Source organism: Acartia tonsa, chromosome 7 (genome assembly GCF_053477335.1).
Source record: "Acartia tonsa isolate MP-2025a chromosome 7, ASM5347733v1, whole genome shotgun sequence".
Lineage (NCBI taxonomy): Eukaryota > Metazoa > Arthropoda > Copepoda > Calanoida > Acartiidae > Acartia > Acartia tonsa.
The window spans coordinates 44,415,664-44,425,055 of record NC_137266.1 but is presented as its reverse complement, the minus strand read 5'-3'; the positions used below and the strand labels follow the sequence as shown (position 1 = coordinate 44,425,055).

General features: G+C 31.3%; 1 long non-coding RNA gene across 1 annotated transcript; it reads left to right on the top strand.

The window, feature by feature from the left end:
• The first annotated feature begins 1,688 nt into the window (after nt 1–1,688).
• On the top strand, nt 1,689–9,039 carry LOC145323826 (uncharacterized). Its single transcript, XR_013881113.1, has 5 exons — nt 1,689–1,828; nt 2,290–2,615; nt 4,358–4,431; nt 8,207–8,248; nt 8,654–9,039. It is a non-coding gene; the product is annotated as an uncharacterized LOC145323826 (long non-coding RNA).
• Nucleotides 9,040–9,392: the final 353 nt, after the last annotated feature.

The following is a 9,392-nucleotide window of genomic DNA, read 5'->3' as shown; positions in this document are numbered from 1 at the left end:
TTTGTATTCTCCTACAATTAGAATAATGTATTATTGTAATTACACCTGCCTATGAGCGAGGCTAGTGGAGAAAGCACTTAGAAATAGGCAGGGACAGTGCACAAATATAAGCAAAATAAATTGAACAATATGCATGACAATTATTAATTAACAGGATAGCTATATGCCTTTCTGTGTAACGCTGGACATATATGGTTCTCCTTTACCGTGAAGCTTTTTGTAGGTCTTGTAGGAATGTTTATAACTTTTTCGGGGATGGTACCTTTACCCTCCCAAGAGAAATCATCCCTGAAAAATCCTCCCCCCTTAAAAATACTTTTATGTCCGTTGAGATCTTGTAGACACTTGCACTGATTGAGATTAATGTATGCTTCCCATAGCGCCTGGGATGGTTTTTGGCTATTTGCAGACTCTATATGTTGGGGAAAGACATGAAAATTTATCAATGAGATTTTTATGTAAACAATGCTGTAAGATTCATATAGATATATTTAGAGCTTTATAGCATTTCCAATTTAAAGCCCTGTTCTACAATTGATTTTGAGAAAATGTATCTCTATCAATGAAAATAGCGCAAAGAACTGTTTTTCAGGTCAAAATATACTTCTCAATGAAACACAAAAATAAATAATCTGAATTAATTTAAAATTGTTTAGTTTAATGTTAAATTTTAAAAGCTTTTTTGTTATAAAACACTGAAATTTATGACGTAAAAGATGCTAAGGTAAAAAAGATTTAGTTTGCCCGAGATTTTTTAAGGTAATGCTTTTTAAATACAAATATGTGCATTTTAAATCAAAACAATAAAGGGTTTAGTTATTTTTTTCTTTTTCTTTTAATGATATTGGGTTAGTTTATTCGGATCTACTGCAGTTCACGGTAAAATATTGCTGGTAACGAATATTGCCAAAAATTTATGAATTTTAAAGGCTGCTAGCTGCCAAACGGCTGAACGTACAGATCATGCCCGCACACTGTTTTAAGCGGTATAAGAAGGCCTACAAAAAATCTGGAATAGCCATAAATCAATAATGAATAATTATCTCGCAGTGCAGAGAAATGCGCGAAAAAGTCCTATTTTACGCGTTTTTTCTTCAGTGAAGCTTTCCCTGTGCATCATTGGATCTTAGCTATTCCAGATTATTTGTAGGCCTTCTTATACCGCTTAAAATGGTTTGCGGGTATGATCTGTACGTTCAGCTGTTTGGCAGCTAGCAGCCTTTAAAATTCATTAATTTTTGGCAATATTCGTTACCAGCAATATTTTACCGTGAACTGCAGTAGATCCGTTTATTCAAAACAAAAAACATTATATGTTGTAAGGAAATGAAATAATATTATGTAAAAAGAAACTATTTTTTGCAGTTAGGCTGGTCTACAGATTATGGTTGTCGTCGGTTTAGGTTTTATTTAAAAATAATCTTAATCATTCGAATAATACATATTTTTAAAAAAGAATAAAATATTTTATAATTTCTGATTAACTTCTGTACCAAATTAACCTATAAAATGCTAATGTTTATTTTACTTAAAATTCTTGGATTAAGGGAATAGGTATACTTCCAAAATATAAAAACTCGTTTTGTCATTAGTCAGATTCAAAACGTTTGGTTTTACAATGTAGAATTGTTCAAAGGGGGGTTTATTTATCTTAAATTGTACGAACCCTTAGACAAAAATTGATTTTTAGACCAAAAATGATTTTATTATTGTAGACCTCAGTTAAAATTCCGCGCTACGCCTCCACAAATTTAATGGGCCAAGAGAGAGGGCGGCCCCTACCCCAGAAACACGCTAAAACTTCAGATAACTTCAACGAAACAGTCAGGTAAAATATATAAATAATCTTTATTGTTATCAATTGCTTAAATTGGTTAAGATTATGATTACTACTGAATTGATTGAGTTCTCAATTTAAGCTTCTTATAAGTCGATGGATGGTTTTAGGATTTTTAATTTTAGATAAAGTCTTGAAATGGTCTTTGGCTATTTTTCTCCCCTACCCTCACCTTACGAATTAAAGGCCTCTAAATACTAGGGGCGCAACCGCTTTTATCTTTAAAGAAGCCATGTGATTGTACCTTAAGATCTCGCTGGATCGAAAAAACTTAAAGTTTCAGGGAAGATTTTAATATATTTTGGGTGAGGGTATCTTAACCCTTCGATGAAAATCTTCCCAAAAATAAACTAGGGTCCTTCAATGTCAAAAGATCATCTCGAATGGAATCGAAGTAATGTCTGCGCTACAAGACTTTTGTTCGCTTTTTAGCAGAGTTTGTGTTTTTTTAGGTTCGAGAAAGAAGAGGAACCCGGCCCTCTCCCAATAAAATCTTTAAAAATCTGGCCACTTATCAATTATTGAACTAAAAAAAACTTTAACTAAAAAAACAATCAAACAAAACAAGAAGTAAAAAAAGCTTTATAAAGTAAATTAAACAATCGTTAGCTTGTTATAATAAACTTTAAGAACTTTGAAAAAAATACAAGAATTAAAAAGATCAGCTGATTGCACAAAGAAAAGGCGGGAAATAATCAAGATGGCGACCTATGCAGAGCTGTTGTGCAGTTTTGTAAGCGAAGTCAAACTTAATCACGAAGACGACATTGTAGATCAGGTAATTGAAATTAGAAGATTTAAGTTTTTTAAATCAATAATATGTATTTATACAATATACTGTACTATACAAAAGAATCTGAAACTTAATCAAACTGGATCTCTTTTAGAGTGCCTGGATTTTTTAATGGATCATAGAATCTTTTGATGGAAATAAAATAAAAATATTTTGCCTGGTTTTGAACTGTTAACCTCAAGGGACACAATTTGAATTAAAAGTCGTCATCTCTTTAAAAAATTTAAATTAAACAAAGATATAAAATCACACCAAAACCAACAGATTAAGGGATCATAAGACACTCAGAATACAATAAATATTCTTAAAAACAAGGATGCCAACATCCATAAAAGCGAAGCACTGAAACGGTAGGAAAAACGGACATTAACACTTGTATAGTGTCAGAACTGAATAATCATAATATAAATGTATAAGAGTCAAAGCAAAATTGTAAGTAGATTTGTTGAAAAACTGCTTGATTCAGGATAATGTTTATGGACATACTTACATTTTTAGGACCTGATTATAGAGTTGCTTCGCTTATTGCATTATACTTTGTTGCCCCAGGAATCAATATACTAAAAATCAGATCAATCGGATGATTAAATCACATAAAAATTTGTTGTTAAAAAAGTAAAATATCAACATGTTTAAAATGGACGTACGTACGGGCATTTTGGTGATGATTATAGAGTTGCTACGCTTTCTAAATCGTAGCTAACTATATATTAAAGGAATCACCATGCAAAATTTGAAATCGAAAGGACAATCCTAACATGCCTAAATTAACGAAAAAAGCTATCCGTTACGGACGGACGTACGGACGGACCTACCCTAATTATAGAAAAGCTTCGCTTTTAAAAACACATACAAGTTTTATCCATTTATTTTACACACAATTGAGGCTCAAATGTATAGAAAGAAAATTTATTTTATTTGAAATGATGAAAATAATTCTATTCTCTCTTTCTCTGGGATGCCAAATGACGCAATGTTAATGCTCAGCTTCAAAGTTTAAGAGAAACAAGGAGAAGTATTCCTATGAGTAGCGAGGCAAACTATAATAGTTATTTTTCGCATCGTATTATAAACGGCTTTCCGCGGATATAGAATATATAATTATAAGATTAAAACTAGTTCTAAAAATGGGTTCTAATTGTAAAATCTTTATGAATATTATATTTTATGATGAAAGAAAAAGTATAATTTATCCAATTTAGAATTTATACTGCTTATAGAATTGAAGCATTTTAAACTGATTTTGTAGCATTAATACGTATTTCTTCATACTATTTTGGACTTTTGAATATACCGGGTAGCCCTGCAGTGATAGAGCTCCCAGCAGAGATAAGACATAGCAAAAAACAACCCTCTGCCCCTTATTTTCAATTTTTGTCGAAGAAGTAAGAGGATGAAAGCGAAAGGGGGTTTATATGCTATATGTATTTGTCCACATGGCGAGGACCCTGTCCTTATTCTGTATTGGGCCTTTATAATCAGCTTATAGCGTCAGAAATAATAACACAGCCGAGTTCCTATAAAAGAACAGAAAGCAATTTGCTCGCAGATGAAACGAGTCTTCACTACATTGGCTAGATAGTTCTATGGATTGTACATCTATACTCATGCATTTATTGGAAGATGTATAAGTGCTTGATAGACACTTTTTGGAAAAGCACTGTTATAAAAAATCGATGAAAAGGAATCAAATGTCAATAGTACTTTACAACAAGATGAATTTTTAGGAAGTGAAGGATTCCAGCAGGATGTTGCCAGTCGGGCTTGGAGCTGGCAAAACAGGACAGATAGATTTAACCAGGTAAAGTTTTTCTAATGTTTCAGTGAAACATTTATCCATTACGTACCTCAACAATTCGTGTTATTTCAAATCCTATCATGTGTCCAAAATTTAATAATTTTAATTGCTATAAGCCTTTTTGAGTACATAATATTATTTCTGGATAGTCTAGTAAGGTTTGCTGGAGTGTTGTGGATCCTGTTGATTGATTGGGTGATGGGGAAAAATAATTGTAATTGCCAGCAATGTTTAAAATTAAACCTATATTATTAACAACAACAAAATTTTCACATAAAATATGCTATAAAATTAACTACAAAAAGGAATGGAAGGAGGCTTTGCTAATAAATGATTGTATCATCCTTGTTACACTTACTCTATACAACTAGCGGCTACGCCCCAAGTATCCAAGGGCTCTGTTTTCCATGTTATAATAAGATAGCCTAAAACAATCCCACTGAAAATGAATAGCCTGAAACCAAATCAGGTCTTAAGTGAAAATAGATAACCCAATTTTTTCAGTAGTTTATCAGATCTCAGGCTTCAGAAAAATAACTCTTACTGCTTTATATAATACTATCGGCTACGCCCCTAGAGGCCTCTAGGGGGCACTTGAGGAGGGATTTTTTTTTTTTTTTGGGGGGGGGGGTAATTTTTTCTGGAGGCGATTTCTCTTGAAAGGGTGGTGGTACCCTCCCCCAAAATAGTTAAAACCTTCCCGGGACCTATGAGAATTTACTCTGTGAAGGAGAACCCGATCAGTTCAGCGGTTAGTGAGATCCTTCGTTACAGACAGACAAACATCCTTTTACTTTATTATAAGGACTAGCAGCTGCGCCCCTAGCATCTAGGGGCTCTATATTCAAAGGGATATGGAAGGACATAAAATAGCCTAAAACTATACCCATTCATACAAAAAAAAATTGAATAAAACCATCTGGGGACCTATAGGGTGCTTCACTGCAAGGGAGAAACATTTCGGTTCAGCGGTTAGCAAGATCCTTCGCTACAGACAAAAAATTTTACTGCTTTATATGATGTTTAAAGGTATTGTAGAATACTTTCCAAAATTGACCTAATTACAAGTTTATTTTAAGAATATAAAAAGACACCAAGGCATAAATTTTGAATATTTTGCCAAAATAAGAAGTTTAAATATGGCCATTTTGTGCACATTATGTTTTTGTTTTTAGCTAAATTTTGAAGTGAGATGATGTAATTATATGAAAACATTAATGTACCTTATTGCATTATATAAAGTAGTAAGGTAATTTTGATAGCCAATGAACTGATTAAGTTCTCTATTCTAGGGAAGCTTCATTTAGGTCCCAGAAAGGTTTTACACTATCTATTTTAGATTTTAGTATTTGGATGGTTTTAGGCTATTTAATTTTAGATGTTAGTCTTAGGATAGCTTTAAGCTTTTGAATGCCCTTATCATATCCCTAAGGCCGTAGTAGTTATAATAAGGATAACTTATCCACATACCTATAATAAAAAAGGTATACATTTTACGTGAATTTTCAACTTTTTTGACCGATTAAAAAGTAATTCAAGAAAACACAACTGAACAAACAGCCATAATCACGCCCTGACTCGTGATCGAATGACCAAAATTCTTAGCATTTTATCAGAGATTTGGGGTATAGGAGGACATTCAAAATATATTTTTTTTTAATTTGCTGGTCGTACATATCTTGTAAATTAGCATTATATGGATTCTTCAAATGGACATATTAAAAATTAAGTTGCAAACTTTATAAAAACTTAATGGTTTAGATTTATGTAAAGATACTCAGATAATCATACTAGAGTTTCTATGGAAAATTCAAAATTCAAAATATCTTATCCTTACATCCCTGCTTTTTAAACAACTCTTGCATAAGTGATAGAAAATGCAATTTTGTACTATGCAAAGATATAGACATGTGTACACCAAAACAAGCCATACACATATTTAGAAAGCTAATCCATGAAGTTCTTTTTGAAACACTTTTAAACATAAATAATTTTAAAATGTTTATTAACAGAACATTTCAGGATATATATAATTAAAAGGTTAAATATAATATATGTTTTAGAATGTTGGCCATAGTGATGACTTTTACCATGCAAATTAATTTTTTGAATAAAATATCAATACTATTTTACCAAATTCTACTTCCATGTTATAGTAGATAATAAATTTGGACATAGCTAGTATATTAAACTTTAGTATAACATTCTCTGTCTAAATGTGTGTGAGTTTATTCTAGTTTCTTAGAGATATTGAGAATAACAACATCCAAAAAAGTTTAGAAAATCAATGTAGATAGTAAAAATGGGTCATATATGGTAAATATAAGCAAATCTTGGTCTAAATAATAATTTGAAATCAGGAATAAGTTATAGCCAACCAGCGAAATAAATCTAAAATAATATTTGGGGGGCAGGTAAAAAATGTTGCCCCCAAACGACTGTTGAAAATCACGCATAGGTTTTGTGATTTTCCCCTCAATTAATTTCGTTGTTGGTATAAGCTATACGGCAGCTTTTCAACAAACATTGTAACCAAAAATAAAATCATGAATCCTAAAAGTGTATTTCCAAATGTTACTCACATTTTAAAGGAAAAAAATTATGGATATGATTACAAAGTAGCTTAGCAACTAGACTACTGTCTCATATTTATAATGCAAGTGGCTAAATCTAACGTCCTTGCCCCAATTATAGAAAATCTTTGCAATTTAAAATATATAGTTACTAGGCCAGGGTCAAATAAGCAGATTAAGGAATACAGAGAAGGCTAGCAACTAGACAATTGTCTCATATTGAAATTGCAATAATTGAACCTCCTGAACAAATAAGGACGTACCTTGCCTAATTATAGAAAAGCCTTTAGCAGACAAAGACCAAATTGCTGCAAAATTGTGTCAAAAATTAGCCATGTGACGTCATAAAAATGAATGATTATCCATATATTTTTTAGGGGTTTTCTTTCCCACTTCACCTCTCATCTCCCTCATTTTTATGACGTCACATGGATAACAATTTGGTCTTTGTCAGCTTTGCAATTTAAAATACATTGCTATTAGGCTAGGATTAAAAAACTCACAAAGGATTCCAGAAAAGCCTTGCAACTATACAATAGCCTCATATTAAAATTGCAATAATTGAGTCTCCTGAACAAATAAGGACGTACTTTGCCTTATTATAGAAAAGCTTTAAGCAGACAAAGACCAAATTGCTGCAAAATTGTGTCAAAAATCATTCATGTGACGTCATAAAATGAATGATTATCCATATCTTTTTTAGGTGTTTTCTTTCCCACTTCTCCTCTCATCTCCCTCATTTTTATGACGTCACATGGATAACAATTTGGTCTTTGTCAGCTTTGCAATTTAAAATACATTGCTATTAGGCTAGGATTAAATAAACTCACAAAGGATTCCAGAGTAGTCTAGCAACTAGACAATGGTCTCATATTGAAATTGCAAAAAAATGAATGTCTTGAACAAATATGGACGTATTTGCCCTAATTATATAAATCTTTGCAATTGAAAATACATTGTTACTAGGCCAGGGTTAAATAAGCAGATTCTTGATTAGGGTCAATTCCTGGCGTGCATAAGACTTAGTAGGGTGAAGTGTTGTGGGCAGGGAGGGGGGGGGGATAGGGTGGGTTTAAAAACACAAGTATTTTTATTTGGACATAGTATTTTAATGGGGTTATTGCTATTATTTTTCTTTTTTTTGAAGCTTTATCACAGAACTTGATACATATAAAATTATTATTTAATCTTTTACTACTTTTCAGGTCAATAAATATCGGGATGTATCAGATCATGAAATTTCTAAGGTAAACTTTTAATTGAAACAAATTTTTTTTTGTAGTTTTAACCTAAACAACGCGTTTGATTTTAGTAATATAATGTGGCCATATACTTTTTAGCCAGTCAAAAATCATTGGATAAGCAACGGATAATATTAAAAATTACCTTTACATTTTTCAATAAAACGGAAAGAAATTGAATTTCAGTCATAACAAGATTTAAAACTTTATCTGGTATGATAATTGCTTGACTACATAATCATATCATACACTGCTTCTAGGCAAGGGTTGTTAGTGCTTGAAATTAGCTGGGATAAGTAGGACAAAAAATTGAACTCGAACTCTCAGTCTTAACACCATAACTCAATGTGTTATCAATGAGCTACCTAGATATTAAAACAATAATGCAATTTAAAAATATGAAATATTCAGGGATGATCCAAGCTGGCAGACCAAGCAGGCCAGAAGAAAGTTTGAAAAAGAAGATATTATCAATAAAAATCCAAGTTTTGATCCTATCTTCATGAAGGTTTAGAATATCAAACAGAAAATCAAATTGTGATTGAAAAGAAAGGTTTTGTATAAAAAAAACTGGCATTACTCAAACTAAAATATGGAAATAAAGAATAAAAACTCTAAATATAAAGTAAAAGATCCCACTTGCAAAATCTAATGCTAAAAAATTACCTTAAACTTTAAAGAGTAAAATTATTTTTTCTCAAATGAATGAGTATTCATGAATATAAATAACAAATTTATTGAATCCTATGGATTAAATTATATAAAATGTATTTTTTCCAAATATATAATATATAAATTAATTTTTTTTGATAAAACTACTTGTTTTACCTTTCCCCTTTGAAAGAACTATATTATGTTTGAAAATTATTGGCCCCGCCCCATAACTCAAACAAGGCCAAGAATTATTCCCTACTCCTCCTTTTTAAAAAACTAATGTTTTAATCTTTTATTTCAAACTTTTTCAGTAGTCATCTGTATTCTATGGTGATACCTAAGATTCAAAATAATTTGTGACATTGTTCTATATAAATGTATGTTTAATATCTTTGATCATATTTGCTGTTATCTAATGTCTCATGCCTATATTTTTTTAGACAAAATGAATTGAAAATGATTGCTAAAATCGAAATATATCTTCATGTCTTAGAAT